General features: G+C 37.7%; 1 pseudogene; it reads left to right on the top strand.

Moving 5' to 3' along the window:
- Window positions 1-1,443: 1,443 nt before the first annotated feature.
- On the top strand, window positions 1,444-16,411 carry LOC114695178 (annotated as a pseudogene).
- Window positions 16,412-16,686: the final 275 nt, after the last annotated feature.

Below are 16,686 nucleotides of genomic sequence, written 5' to 3'. Positions count from 1 at the left end.
TATCTAAGGATATCTGCTGCTGCAAAGAAAAAAAAAAACTTGACATATCAGATCACATAAACCAGAATACATAGCCGGGCAGCTTTAATAGCACTTGACAACACGATCTCTGGAGTTCACAACCTGCTACAGTGATTCAGAAAAAAAAAAAAAAAAAAAAAAAAAAAAAAAAAAAAAAAACCAGAATACATTTATGTTAAATTCTCTGATTCCTTCCTTCATCAGGACTTCACAACATCTCTGTCTTTTCATCCTTTTTCTAAACTGCAAGACTGATATAAAAGGAGGCCATTATGATGTTGTATAAAATCTGGAAAGCTTGCTGTCTATAAGAGGGTTCAGGGGAGGCTTCTTCAGTCTTCTGCTGTGCCTACCCAAACCACTAGGCAATGAGACTGTGGTTGTATGCATTGCTCCTACAGATTTGTGTTCCTAGGTTTTCCATTTAGTTCTGTCAGTAAGGTAAGATTTCTTTGGCTCATCTTCTGTCTCATGCAGTATGTAATATTTGGTGCATCCATCATAGGCAAATTATGTAATATTTTAGAAAGCTCTCAATGCCGCGAACAGAACAAAAGAAAAGAGGGATAGTTAAGGAAGTGTGGGCCTCAGGGTAAACTGATTACAATTTTTCACAGCCAATGTGGGAAGACCTCAATTCTGAAGAGGACATTAAAAAAAAAAAAGACTTTTCAGTTATCACTCATTACAGCAAAAACAGTGCTAAATATGTGTCTACATATTTAGGGGGAAATACATAAATTTCCTGGAGAGCTGAGTATAGGTGAATTATTACATGTCTATCAGTCTCTAAGTTTAGAACTAATTTTTTAATATACTACTAAATGAGAACCAGGAATTCATAGATAATGTGTGCACACTATTATCTCTGAAAAATAATTCCCATTGATCATAGCTGGCCACATTACTCATTTTCAAGAAAGAGTTCTCACTAAAGAAAGTTAAGATGTGGACTTGACCTCACAAGTCTGAGAATTAATGTATTCTTTCAATAAACCCATACTTGAAAAGTAGGATGAAGCCAAGCAGACTCACTTGTTCATTTGTTTGCTTTGCTACATCCCCTAACACAAAAACCACTTTCTTACATATTTAAAGACGAGGTAATCACCTTTATCTCCATTTGAACATTGGTTTTGCTGATGGACTCTACTCCCATGAGAACTCTTTGGAGCTTCATTTTTCTTCCAATTAAAGAGTTACATACCTGTTTTAATTTTAAAATGTTTTGTATTTTTAGAGCATATACATATAAATATACATATATTTAAAGGAAATATATTCAGTCCTTAGGAAAGCAAAGTGAACATCACAGTTACTAGAAATAGAGGTCAAATAAGCATATTAGAAAATAAATTTCCAGGAGAAGGCCTTTGGCATTGCCTTGGTGGACCAGGGTGAGCTCTCCCTCAGGTTCTAAATATGTGTAACACACCAACTTACTGTACCCTAGGAAAGGCTGCCTAGGTTAGGTCATCATTAACAATGGGCGTGAGTTTGGTATGGTCAAAATAGATCTGAGAACCAAATCTTGTAGTGAAGTGGAATTTTCTACCTCAGGTCATGCTTTCACTAACGCCTGAAAAGGGCATCTGACAACCTAGAGACCAAATACAAGGTCTATGACTATGGGCTTCACTTCAGGCAAAAAAATGAAACACAGAATCTTAGGACAGAAATTTCGGGGGAGAATAAGTTGTCTAAAGGGATGAAACTGACCATTGAGAACAGATTTGGACCAAACACAAGGAAGAGGAAGAAGAATGGGAAATTAAATTCCTCTGTGCTGGCTATTTTTATGTCAACATGACTAAGCTAGAGTAATCTGAGAGGAGAGAACCGCAACTGAGAAAGTGCCTCTGTAAGGTTGGGCTGTAGGCAAGCCTATAGACCATTTTCTTAATTAGTCATTGATGTGGGAGGGCCCAGTCCATTGAGGGTGGTGCCATCCCTGGGCTGCTGCTCCTGGGTTGTAAAATGAAGCAGGCTGAGTAAGCCAAAGGGAGCAAGCCAGTAAGCAGCATCTTTCCATTAACTCTGCATCAGCTCCTGTCTCCAGCTTCATGCCATATTTATGTTCTTGTCCTGACTTCATTCAGTGATGGACTACAGATGTGGAAGCATAAGCCAAATAAACTATCTCCTTCTCAACTTGTGTATGGTCATGGTGCTTCATCATAACAACAGTAATCCAAATTAAGATAGCCTTCTAGAAATAGGATTGTTTTAATCTTGGTAGTAATGTTGATATAGATTATTCTGGAACAACCACATATGAATGAGCTGTATTGGCCTTTAAAGGTGGGCTTGCTAGCTATAAGATGAGTTTTGACAAAGCCAAATCCAAACTGTCTCAGAATAATTTGCCTCTTGGAAAGCTCTGGAACGCTGCAGACTTCCACCAGCCAATGGTAGTACTGAATTGGGAGGCTCTATCCACCAGGAAGTAAACCTTTCTATTAGCCAAAGTAAATAATACTGATTTAATTGGACTGAGTTATAAGCAGACCCTATAACCAGGAGTCCAATTGGTCCTCTAAGTTTTATTTATTTATTTATTTATTTATTTATTTATTTATTTATTTATTTTTGGTTTTTTGAGACAGGGTTTCTCTGTGTAGCTTTGCGCCTATCCTGGAACTCACTTGGTAGCCCAGGCTGGCCTCGAACTCAGAGATCCGCCTGGCTCTACCTCCCGAGTGCTGGGATTAAAGGCGTGCGCCACCACTGCCCGGCATGGTCCTCTCAGTTTTAATAGAAGAAAAGAATTTTAATGCAGGAGGTAACAAAGTTGGTTTGGGGCTTGTACTGGAAACTTAATGTGGTGTGTGTCCCTGGAAATAAAATAAACAACCCATGTTTTAGCGTTAAAATTCTGTGAAATTTTGTATTCTTCCAAAATCATTGCATTCCTTTCCATGCTGAAGTCTATCCTAAAGGAGGTCCTGCAAAACAAACCTGGAAATTATCACATTTGTGCCACATTTCAGTTAAGTCCTGCAGAGTTAATTTAAATATATTCCTCAGCAACAATGTTGTGACAAGTTAAAGAAGGTGATCTGACACCCTAGTTTGTACAGCATATCCTGAAGGCCCACTCCATTATTTAATGATCCTCTGTTATATGAGTCTCCATAGTGTAGTGCGATCTTTGGGTTTACATCAGTATAAAATAAACACATCTATTTGGAAGAATAAAAAAAAAATAAAATACTTTTCTAAAGCATATGGCCATCTCAAGTGAATTATTGATTTTGGATATAAAGAGTCTATGGTTGTTTATTTCTTTTATTTTAACTTCATCTTGTTTATTTGACTAAAAAAAATCCAGCATGAAAGTTTGTTACAATGCACTGGGAAGTGATTTTTGAGCACATCCTTTCCAAGTCTGCAAGGGGTTGGGACTTTAACAAGAGAACACATAAGAGGTCTCTCATAAAAGAAAGCGTGCATGGTCATCAACAAATAATTATTATAGTTTCAAAATTAATATCTACAAATGTATAGGGCTACGACAAAGAGCTCTGTGCTCTTTGGCCAGTCTGAGCTCTGCATTCTCCTTCAGCTGCTCTAGTTCTTTACAGTTCTCGTTATACCTCATGTCCAGCCATGAGCTCTAACAAAAGAAATGAAAGCTCCTTTTATTTATTATCCTGATTTGGGAAATGCTGCAAATCAGGAGCGTGATAAATATAAGAGAGAAAATATTTCTACCTCTTGAAGTTTTCACTACCTGAAGTCTAGGGGAAGCATTTTCTTATTGTATCATGCTAGTGATTTACCATTTCTACTCCATGAGTAAGATGTGTTGCTTCTGGCTACAGAATATAATCTAGCCTTTTGAGATTTTGCAGCTTGCAAGAAAGGGAAAGTGTATATAATGAGTCCTCTGGTCTTATTAAACTAGAAGTTTTAACCTTCCATCATGTAATATATATGTATATATTCTTAAATGTATACCAGTTTTGAAAATGAGATGGAATAATTTTCTCTTAATTAGTCTACTCATTCTAGGTATTCTATCAATGTTTGCTTTCTTTGTGGTTTCTAAAGAAATTCAAAAACTTTCTTGGAAGCATTCGAGAAATGAATTGATGTCATTTCAGCAGCTTGGTTAAGCAAAGTAGGTTTGAGAGAATGTGTTTAAAATTAGTAAGCTATGTTTTAAATATGCTTTGTGCCTGGAACACAGGAGCCAAGTCAAGTACTTCAAGCCAGGCAGTACTTTTCCTTTCTGCAAACATTTTTTGCTTCTTTTGCTCTTTTTTAGAACTGAGTCCACAATTGGTTGTAGAAAAAAAAAAGCTATTTAACTGCAAAATCTCAGTGAGCAGTATTGTTCTAAAATTGAAAGGAGTAGTCTCTGAGGAGGCAAACTAAATATTGTGTGAAGAATTTCTCTCTAGGGTAAATGTTTCCCATTTTCAGTTTCTTACAACTCAGCCCTCTCCAAGGAAGTTTCCTAATACTTTCATTTATAATCTGAATGATGCCTCTGATATATGGCCTTCTCCAACCTGCCACTCATTCCTGTCTCCCTATACAAGGGATCACAAATGCTAGCATGATCAGAAAAGAGCTTTCTCTGAATTCTGGGTATAAACTTCACTCTAATGAACTAGTACTAGATGGGAAAAAAAAACCAATCATATCTTTCCTCAGGCATATTTGTGGTTTTTCAGATAGAAATAGTAAACTATCCCAAAGAGAAATGTTTCCACTGGGGGATTAAAGGGTTACGTGTGTCACCAGTGTTTATTAGTCCCCCTCTGGCTGTTTGATATTGCTGCACTAGGAGTTTTAATGTTCTAGATTTTGTGTTTAATTGAATTCCCACTGCAATATATTTAAAGAGGTCACTCCCAATGAGAACTTGCAGTTGCTCCAGAGTTTACTGAAGTAGTGTGATGTGTATTCAAGATTCAAAGAGCAGGAAGGATGTGGCTGTTACTCTCCTTTCATAACTGATGGAGGCTGGTATAGAAGGAATCCTTGCCATAATGATGGAACCGGAATTCCAAGTGAGCCTCTTTTGCTCCAAGCATAGAATGCTTTATGCCTCAATATTATGTGTTCTGACCATTATACAACGTGATTGATACTTATGAAAATCATGAAATCATAGAGGGCAGTATAACTAATTTTCTGGGCAAAAGTCTCCAATGTATAAGTTTAACTCTCGTTGAGAATACATTCATTATGTCTTACTCTGGAAAAGTCACAGATACACCTGGAGTAAAGCACAGCCATTTATTTCCATGCTGTTTTGAACAGCATGTGTTCACAAACGTCTTCCCAAACATAATCACTAAAAGGAAATCTAATATAATTCCTATAAGACTAAATGATGAAAAATTCCTTCTCATTTATATATTAAACTGACCAGGAGTGATAAATCTGTATGAAAAATAAGAATACTTATTCATTCTTGGTGAGAATGGCTAGTGTTAAGCACGACTGTCTTCAGAGTCTGATTCATTCCCAGAACATGGTGTAAGATTGTTGAGTCTGTGTTTCTGTATAATGCTGTATACATAATAAATAAATAAATCTTATAAAAAAAAAAAGAATACTTATTCATTCCTTAAATCTGACACAAATATTCTTTTTAGTTTAAAGATTTGTTTAGTCTTATTTGAATGCATATGTGTGCATTTTTGTGTATGGGTGCACATGGAAACCAGACGAGGGCAATGGATCCCCTGAAACAAGTTATTGTGATCTACCCAACACAGGTGCTGGGAACCAAACTCAATTTTTCTAGAAAAGGAGCAAGTGCTCTTAAGTATGGAGCCTCTCTCCAGCACCGGGCATGGATATTCCCCATGAACCTGGTTTAGCCACCTTCACTTTCCTGTGTAGGAGGTTCTAGGAGACCATGAATGTCCACAGTTGCCTTCAGGAAGCACAGAGCACACCACTTGCATCCTGATGCAATAGTGGAGACAGAGAATCAGCTGTAGTTGCAGGAGCTGTAGTTTGGACAGAGTAGATCATGTTTGTATTTAATTATTCATTTGTAATAACTTCTAATTTTGAATATATATTATTTAAAATTTTAGAAATATATATGTGTATATGCATATGATTTTAAGTTAGGCTTGAATTTTATTGGAAGGCTAATTCTTCCTTAAAGATAAACTATCAATTGGTTTTCCTGTGACTGATGGCAGCAAAGGCAATTAAACAGACAACCAAGCTTTAAAAAGTCCTGGGATGATGACCATGACCACAACAACTGGTTTGGCAAGACAGAAGATCAGTGAGGCAAGAGGATTTCTCTGCCTTTTTGTGCCAGAACTGAGACATAATAGAGAGCTGACAGTCATTGGTACAACAAGCCCCACAAGGCAAAGTCCATTTTTTATCCAAGAAAACAATGTATGTTTTTCAATCAGGATAGAGTCAAATTCTCATGCAAGAATATATTTGGGTTATTCAGAAATTTGAATTCCATCCCTCTCAGACCCACATTTTCATTCCTGCTCTGCTTTATAACGCATTCCAAAACCTATCTACTTTAAATTCTCTTCATGAACACAGCTTGTCAATGTGTCTATGGGCAAAATGATTACATGCATTTTTTTTCACTAAAAATTAGCAATTTCCATTTGTTTTCTTATATGGGGATAACAGAATAAATTAAATACAAGTATACTTTTACTAAAATAAAATTACATCAAAATAACCCAACTACAGAAGTTGTGTTCATTGAATTTTCAGAAAGCAAAAATTGTCATGATTCTAAATGATGGGATTCTGGACCCATGTTCAAAGCTAAAGACCATAGCATGCCACCTGTAAATAGATGGAGTTTCTGGTGCTGTCCCTACCTGTACTTAGAGTACCATGACTCACCCCACATCCGAGAGAAGTGAAAACCATGAACATTACTTACAGGATTTGTGAATTCCTCACCAACTCTCTTCCAATGCTAACAAGAAGACTGGATTCACACTGGGGAGAAGTGGAAGTTAAGAGGTGGACGGATAGTGATGTCATCGAATAAAAGGTTGGAAGAAACTGATTGCACACTAAACAGCTCCAAATTCTGACTTCTCTCCTGTGCCTGAACACAGGTTTATTTAAGAAACAACAACCAGAACTCAATGAATGGACTATGTTTAAATTAGATATAGAAGAACAATCTTGTGGGCATGAATCTGGGAAATTATTTCCTATTTCCAGATTTAACAGTCTTAAGCCATAGATTTAATGCAGTCAAAACTTCACCCCTGGGGCTGGCCTGGTGGTTTGTCAGGTAAAGTCACATGCTACTAGGCCTGATGAACTTAGTTTGGGCTCCAGACAGAACCCACACAGTAGATGGGAAAAACTGACTTCCACAAGTTATTCTCTGGTGCGGCAACACACCCCCCAACATACACCAATACATATGTGCCCCGCCACACACAATAAATAAAATGTTTTATTTTGTTTTTAATATGTAAGCTCGAACTAAGCAAGATGTCTTACCAGGTCAAAGCACTTGCTGCAAAACCTAATGACCTGAGTTCACTTCCTGGGACCCACATAAAAGTAGAGAGAGAAAATGAGCTCCACAAAGATATCCTCTACCCTCTACCCTCTATACACCACTATACACATATGGCATGGCATGTACATGCACTCATAGAACACACAGAATAATAATATGTAATTTTAATTCATCCCACATTATCTGACTAGAGGTAAATATGTCAATGATTCATTTGATTGTCTTGCAAAGCCTGGTACAGTTAGACGTTTCTTCATTGGTCATTATCACCACTGAACTGAAGCATTATGTCAAAGGTTTAATATTTTTATAGATGTGTATGGCATCGCAACATATAAGTATTTCCAGTAATAGTACTTTGTGCTACTTCATGGAATAGACATTTATATGTCTATTATATATTATAAAAATGCTTATCATGTTACAATAAAACTATGCCAAGTAATTTAATAGTGATTAGATTAATTTAATAGTGATTAGATAGTAGACTACCTTATTAATAAAAAGAATTAAATCACATGTCTGTATTGCAATGTTACTATACAAATTAAAATTTTCCCAAGAATGTTCCCTACAATATGTCAGAATATGAGATATATTTTTTCAAAAAAATCCATAGTCTATTTTCCTCATTTCAAAGACAGATCTATTTAATGCAAAAGTATACTTTAACTGATGATAGTTTTATGCTAGAGTGCTAACATATAAATAAATATACTAGAACAAATATTGATCAAAAGATAATGAACACAATCCCCATGGCAATAGAGCTGGGAAGATACTGACATCGCTGATAGATGCTAATGGGAGAGGAGCTTCCATGTTTTCTAAATCCACTAATAGGACAGCGTCTTCAGAGAGAAAAGTGGTTCTCACCAGGAACTCTGAGATTATGTCATTTGGTTTCTTACTTATGAATCAGTGCCTGAGGATTTCGAAGTAGATATAAAACAAATAAAAACTGAAAATTGTGGGTTGGGGAGGCACAAGTGATGAACTGAGACAATTGATCAAGTTAACAAAGACTGAACAACAACTCCAAGACAAATTGTAATCAACAAGAAGAAATCAGCTTTTTAAGACTTTCACAGGAAATAGAAGAAAAAGGTAATCATGCTGTCTTTCCATTTATAGAGGAAAAACTATGGCATCTGTCCATCTGTGAGACAATATTGGATAGAAAGTTTATCTCTAAAATCTGAAGAGAAAAATGTATAGATACTCTGAAACAAAACCCATGAGCATTAGAAATATAAAGTATTAAATGGATTTTCTGAATTAGTTTCTGAAATTTAGAAATAATCCTCATGAAGAAAGAAAGACAAAAACATTTGAAGGTAAAAAGTCTACAATTTCAAAGCATACAAAAAGAAATCAAGAGCAAAAGCAATAATAACAAAATGAGTATGAAGGCACAAAAGCATATAAATGCTTATTTTGACAAAGTTATGGTTTAGTTTGACAAGAGAGTAATTCCTTGAGTTTTTCTATTCTTTTTTCTATGTGATATTAACTTCTTTTATGTGAAAAAGTAGTAAGTTATAAGTGCATGAGGAAACAAGTAACCCAAGTTGCATAATCATATCATTTGCATTAAGAAGGCAAGCGTCAAATACCAGCACTCAGGAGGCAGACGCAGGTGGATCTCTATGAGTTTGAGGCCAGCCTGGTCTACAGAGTGAGTTCCTGGGCAGGCTCCAAAGCTACACAGAGATACCCTGTCTTGAAAAAACATAGCAAAAATGAGGCAAGTATGTAATATAAGTTGTCTTGTGCCAAAATAGGGAAGATGCAGAACATGTCAAAGTAGCCATTGGCTTGAGAGACTAGTGTATGTTGAAACTTAGGAAAAACAAATAAACAGAAAAACAAAACTGTGGGGAACCTTGAGTGTGTGAAGTCCTGAGTAAATGTGTGTTGTCGACAGGAGCTGGCCATGGTAAGGACCCTCTCATCAGACCCTTGGGGAAACTGCAAAGTCTTCCTTGTCATGATGAGACTCAGAGGAAAATGACAGTGCTTTCCCTTGTGGTCCATATGTGGATATTGACAGTGTGTACAGAAATGTCCACCATAGCTTTCTCTCCTTGAATATTTATAGCCTGAAGACTGTTCTACAGAGACTGCTCCCACTGAGACTAGTTAAACATGTTTCTTTGATTCAACTGTATACCACAAGTTCTGACTTCTTGTTAGTCTGTTTGTACTATCCCCACCCAGTAATCCAGCTCTATGTAATAACTTCACTTTAGTATTCAATTCTATATAATAAGTATGCTGACCTCCCCAGGTTCCGGGTTTTCTCTACCAGAGAACTCAGTCAGCCTGACCCCAGCATTTCTGTCTGTCTGTCTATCTGTATGTACATATGTCATTTCTTCATTCCCTCATGCCCCTGCCCCATCAGGTCCATCCTTGGGAGCCATCAGCAACAAACACACGGAACTCTTCATTCTTATCTTTTTTGACTGGCAAATGAAACAGATTTTCATTGGAACAGGTGGGATGAATACCAAAAAGTTTTAAATGCCTCCTGAGTTGGAAATAAGTCTTCCCAATGAGGTCAAATGCTTCCCCTTGTGATTCAGAAATGTTGATCCAAAGGTATTCTACTGAAGATTTATTTTCTAGAAATGGAGTATGACAAGACCAGGAATTTAAGAACACTACTGAGGAAAGCAGGCAGCTATATATACTGTGCCTGTGCTTATAAGCATGGAGAAACAGTGGTTGGAGCTCATATGATGGCATTGATGATTTTTCCAGGTTGCCTTTGTGATGAGACTTCTCATGCAGAAGGAGGAAAACATGGGCTTAAGTGATACATACTCGAATTAAGTCCACTGTCTTCTATGCCTTCAGATACATTCAAGTACTATTAATCTAGTGTCACTCTTCATGCCATAGGTCTGTATCCTTGGTGAGCACTGTTGTATGGGAAGGAATTGCAAGGCAGAGACATGGTAGCATTAATTTTCCTAATGGCTTTGGATAACAGAGAGGCTTGACTTACCAATATAACAGCTTGTCATCCTATCTGTGGCTGCCATGAAGGAAGTGCAAAGCTACCCTCAAGGATTTGGGGAAGAAGAGGAAGACACAGAATGTCTCTAGAGTAAGACTCTGGACTCACTCTCAGTTATTGTTTAGATATCTTGGCAATAAAAAAAAAGATACACGGAAACTGCACATCAGGAAATTTTGGTCTAACCTTTAAACCAGGAAGAAAAAGTAGATTTCACTATCCCAAGGATTTCAATGATGACAGCTGTCCAGAAGCTGGGAAGAAATATGATACAAAAAGTAAATTAGTAAAAATCTCAAGAAATCACAGTAAAAAGAGAACAAATTGCTTTCATTAAACCCCTTTCTTTGCTTTCCTAATCTGGAAAACTGAGGACGTCTCTAGATTTCTGTGAAGTTTTAGTAGGATCCTCATTGTTTCTGGGAAACAAGCTGGATTGAGAGAATTTACACATAGATTTAGTAACTACATTCTTGAGATTTCGACCTTTGAAGTAATGCTAAAAATGTTTATAATGACCTCTAGATAGACCTCCAACTTCTTGATTTTTTTAATGCCCAGAACTGGACAAAAACATACTAAGTAGGTTTACCTGTTCAAGAATAATAAGAGGCTAGGAGGAAGAGTCCATGCATTTGAGGACCAAGTTCTGAAGTACCACTGTAATATGTATTGATGGGTTAGATCCAACAAAACATGTTTTACACAAAAACTTAACATTTGAACCTTCAAAAGCCAATGTCATATTAATTCATTAGAGATGGCTTAGCTTATTATCAGCACATATCATGAAAACAGAATCATACTAATTGAAAGTAAGAACCATATAAACTAACAGAACAGTTTTCAACTCCATACACCTTTAGTAGCTTCAGAGAATGGTGATTAATTTGTACCTCTCTCACTCTTTTAGACTGCCTAGAAAAACATAGGAAAAGGGTGAGAATGTGGCCAGAAGAGAACCATGGACTTTACTAGTTGAAAAATTGAAAAAAAAAAAAAAAAAAAAAAAAAAAAAAAACAAGAAACTGTGGAGGCCCAAATTACTCAAGGTCTGAGATTCTGAGCTTGCTTTACCCAGCAGGGTTGCATAAGGGGATGATTGACCATAGGTGTGGTTGTCAGATGTTTGGAAGGGTCTACACTTGACTGTGTGATGTGCTTTGATCTAGCAAGGGGTAGTCTTTTGCCATACCCCTTGGCATTGTTATAAAAAGCCCCTTTGAATAAACTTCTGGGCTGTGGAGTATTGACTCAGGTCTTCCCAAAGCTATCCTGTGTTTCTGTCTTTCTTCTCTTCCTGTAGGTGTCTCTTTCTATCTGATATTTTTTTATCCCTCTCTCCTCATAAGGACCCTTCAAAAAGGTGGGAGCTGGCCTCCCACAACTCTCCTTGAATTTGGATTGCTGATCCTTAAGCAAACTCAAGACATTCAAGTCACTCTCAAACAGTCAAAGGACTACTACATAAAGCAAAACTTTAATTTGTTGGGTTTTTTTATCACAAGTAATAATGAGATAATTAGGTGGAAGCAACCAAAAAAGTTAGATTCAATTTGAAAAAGGCTATTAAAAGAGACATAGCAGAAAAAAAGAGAAAAAAAGCATCATTTGGAAGGATGAAGTTTCCTGGCACCAATGGTAGTCAATCACAGACCAAATAAAAGTTTGAAGTTTGGCCAAGTGTTGTAGAAAAGGGCTGTCAAATATGATGACTATTCCATGACATTTTTAAATTCTGTTCCCTATAAGATCCGAGTCTCCAACAGTGGGAGGTCTGTTTGTTTGTTTTTAAAGCACCCTAGTTGATTGAAATTATCACTCAAAATTGGCAAACACTAGAAAATTTCTGAAGTCTCTGACAAGCATGAGATTTGATGATCAAGGTGTAAAATCCTCTTAGGTAATTGACAGTAATTAAATCATGGTAAGAGGGAAGCTTTAACGAAAATGAAGATTAGGGAAATCAATATATTGCATCCTCATTTTCCTACAGGAGGTTTAGAGAGAATATAATAATACTTTAGAAACCTTTTTTTTTGTCAATCTTTTTGATGAGTTTGTCATGCTTATATTTGGTACATATGCATATAAGCACACATATAAATTTCTGCAATGAGTTTTTAACTACTATGGCCTGGGTAAAATATCCACAGTCCCTCTTTATATATGATAGTGGAGCTAATATATTCATTGCACATGAAAGCATATGACATTTCTAATGGAATAAAAGGTCACAGTTGAAATTGTAATGAAGCTTCTTAGAAAGTCACTGCTCAGCATTTTAAAACAATAATTATGGATAATGTTTGATCATATGACACATTTCACAGAACCATATAGTTTTGTAAATAATTAAAATAATGAAAGTTTTTAGTCAAGGAGACATGCTGATCTTACTACTTTAAAATATGACTTGAAATATTTAAAAACATACAAATTGCATTCTGTTTCCTTTACAATGTTGAAGATTTTTTAAAACTAGCAAAAATGCTTCTTCTTTTAATATGGATGCTCCATAACCAGACAAATGACCTGAGATATTGGATGTGCTATTTGTGGTCATAATAAGATATATCTGAAGAAGAAAACTCATTTGAGGAAGAAAAATTAGGCTGAAGCATTGACTCAGCAAGAAAGAGTGCTTGGTTCACAAGAATGAGGACCTGAGTTTAGATCCCCAGAATCTATGAAAACAAACAGCTACTCTTCAGCATGTGTCTGTAACCAAGAGCTCTGATGGGTAGACACAGCAGTATTGTGGAGGATGGCTGGCTGCCAACCTAGAACTGCATTCGGTGAGAGATCCTGTCTCAAGGGAATAAGGCAGGGAATGATATAACAGGACACCTGACATTCTCCTTGGGCCTCCATGGGTATAGGCATGTGTACTTCCACACACATGTACACACACACACACACACACACACACACACACACACACATACATAGAGAGAGAAAGAACGAAAGAAAGAGAGGAAGGAAATGAAGAAAAAAGCAATATCCATACAGCAGGCTCTGACCATGCAGCAGTGAGTGTGGTTAAGGAAGTACTGTTGCTTATAGAAGACATTTTTCAGTCACATTCAGAGAACTAAATCTGGATTCCCTGATGAAAATGTATGCCCTCAGAGTACAGAGGGCAAACGTAGAATCTGGGATGCACAGCTAAAGATGTTTGCTTCAGTTTCCAAGTCTTGCTACCAGTTGTTACATTCTAATGAAGATGGTAAAGATGTTTGTGACAGAAAAAAAAAAGTTTATCAACCACAAAATTAACAGCTAAGGCAAGGGGACAAGAATGAAGTTAGTTATATTTAAGGATTCATTGTGCAACAAGTAATTCAGAAAATCACAACTACCAGTATTAGGAAGTAAAGAGTTCTAAACCACAGAGCAATGAAGGCAATTTCAAATACATATTTTGTGACTCAGAGCATCTGACTATCATGCACATCCCCTGTCCTAAAATCCCAAATGATCATACATGTACTCTGATTACTTCCTCAGCGTTTTGCCCACAGTTATGTTAAGTTGATTGTGGCAAGTTTAGGAAATGTATACGTCCTTAGCTCAGGAATAGAAAACTCACCCATCTAACGAACTGCCCAACTGGGGGTGGGGGTTACTGCAACCAAGACAAGATTTCTCTACTGGAAGTCTTATTTGAAGACCTCACTGTGAGCTTCTCATAGTCCCTGCCTCCCTACACAGTCACCTTTTAAACCACATTATATACGTAGCCATAGGCTTTCATGATAAAGGATGATGCAATTGTGTTCATGTTGCTTCAGCCTCCCTGGTTTGTGAACATCCTCTGCTTTCACATTCCCTTGCTTCGACATTTTTATTCTAAGCAAATAGAAACTACAAGCAACCTAAGATGCCTGATAGATAGGAGGCTTCAGAGGAAGTTTTGAACGGCTCTTTGCCCGAAAGCGGGATTTCCACCTGAGCGATATCAGTCCTGAGCAATATCAGTCCTGAGCATCTAAGGTTGCTGCCAAGCTCCGGAGGATTGCGTGGCCAGCAAGTGTAAACTGATTCCAGATTTAAGCCCACCGAGTCAAATTATTCTGAGGTCTTATCAATAATAGAAGCCCTGTAAAGAGGGACCTACTTTATCTCCCTTCTTTCTCCTCTACTAATCTTAGCAGCTTAGAAGCTTGTATTCTCATCTAAATGCGAGTTGGAGGCAGAAGGGTCAGTATCCATGCCGCTGACTGCTATATATAGTCCTGCTCAGGTTTAAACGCACAGAAAGATTAATGGAAGCAGCTCTTTTTGCCAAAATTCAGAATCATAAATTTACCTGAAGTCAGTTTTTCTTTCTCTGTTCAGTGTAGGGGAGAGACTAGTGAACAAATTAAAGCTTTTTCACAGCTGAAATCCTCTTTTTTGTTTCTCTCTCTCTTCCTCTGAGACTCCAGGGGAGGAATGTTTTCCTCCAGCATCATCGCTTCTGGAGACTGCTTATCTGTGAGTGCTCTTCCTAGCAAGGCACAAGCTGCTTGCAGCTGGCCCCAATCAAGGGGACTGTGCTCTGGGGCTCACAGCATAAGAAGGGAGGCTTGGTAGAAACAGTGAAGAGGGGCATGCTGGGAAGCAGCTCACCTCCCTCAGTGGAGTCTGAACTTTTGAGACGCACTACTGTGTATAGATAGTACAAGCTTTCTGAGCCCTAAGGGGGCCACCCTGAGAGACAGGAGTAGACTCTAAGGGAGATTGTTTCATTGTATTTCTCTAAAGTGAAATGGCAGCTTAACCCGGTGCTGAGTTATAATCTTAAAGCTTTTAAACACAGCCCAGTGCAGTACAAAAAAAAAAAAAAAAAAAAAAAAAAAAAAGCCGCAATTTTAACCAGTCACCCCATCCGCAAATAAAAGGAAATTCCCGAGTGAGCTGGCATGAAAACTTTAAAAACAGAATTTAAATATCCAAACCTGAAATTGATTGACTCCAGTAGATAATTTAGCAATTCATTGCTATGGGACATGCATACATGAGTTAATAAAAGAACAAAATATACATCTGGGCATGGCAGCACATGTCTTTAGTCCGAGCACTCAGGAGGCAAAGGCAGGCAGAGCTCAGTGAGTTCCAGGCCAGCCTAGTCTACAAAGTGAGGTCCAGGAAAGCCAAAGCTAATACACAGAGAAACTCCATCTCAAAACAAGAACAAAACAAACAAACAAAAGCTAAGAGAGAGACAGAAAGAAAAGAAAATATTCTTCCAGCAACATAATAGAATCTTCATGGACCCAGTACCACCTATATAAAGTTTGTTCAAAAGGTTCACATTGAATCTGGTCAAGAGTCTTGCTTCAACTGCTAGTTTAGAAGAAATTCAGAGAACAGGGGAACATGTTGAATGAGATCATGAAGAAAAATGACTGAAGTCCAGTGCACCCAATGGAGGACACCACCAAGTCCGATTTCTTCAAATTGTAAATTGCAAGGAGAGCTAAAATTATGGTGAAATCCTTAAGAATCTTCAAGAGCCCAAACTAGAGTTTCATAAACTAAACATATAAATAACTTGTAAAATAATCTCATAAGACATTTGACTGAATATTTGAACCTGTGGGGGAAAATGATTGATTTTTTTAAATATACTGGGTTTTATTAGAGGCTCTGTTGTACTAGGTCCTCTCCTTCACGCCTTTCCTGGCCCCCTTCCCGTTCCCCCTTTGTTTCTTCCTCTCTCTTTGTGTGCATGCCTCTTCATTTGACCAACCCATTTCTGAACGTAGACACGTTCTCTTGATGGTGAGTCGTGTCGTTGCCTCTTCGCGGCACCCTTCAATGTTGGATCTTCTGGTGTTGCGTATAAAGTGATGGTGGAGACTCAAGCGAAACACCTGTGAAGCTGCTGGGGCCAAGCTATGAGGGCAAAGCTGATAACTGAATAGGACTCGTGGATAAGGACTTTGCTGTGACTGCATTAATTGGATGCAACTACTCATTGGCTACTAGTGGTCAGTGGGCAGGACCAGAACCTTCGCAGGGCTGGCCAGAGTTTCTCTCCGCCCTTCTGCCCACTTTCAGCCTTCTGCTGGTGCAAGAGGGAGATAAAAGGAGGCTTGGTGGACTTTCTCTCCTCCCTGTCAGAGTTCAGTGATGCCTGACGGTCCTCTCAGCC

Source organism: Peromyscus leucopus, chromosome 17 (assembly GCF_004664715.2).
Source record: "Peromyscus leucopus breed LL Stock chromosome 17, UCI_PerLeu_2.1, whole genome shotgun sequence".
Lineage (NCBI taxonomy): Eukaryota > Metazoa > Chordata > Mammalia > Rodentia > Cricetidae > Peromyscus > Peromyscus leucopus.
The sequence above is the reverse complement of the archived record's forward strand: the minus strand, read 5'-3'. Positions and strand labels throughout refer to the sequence as shown.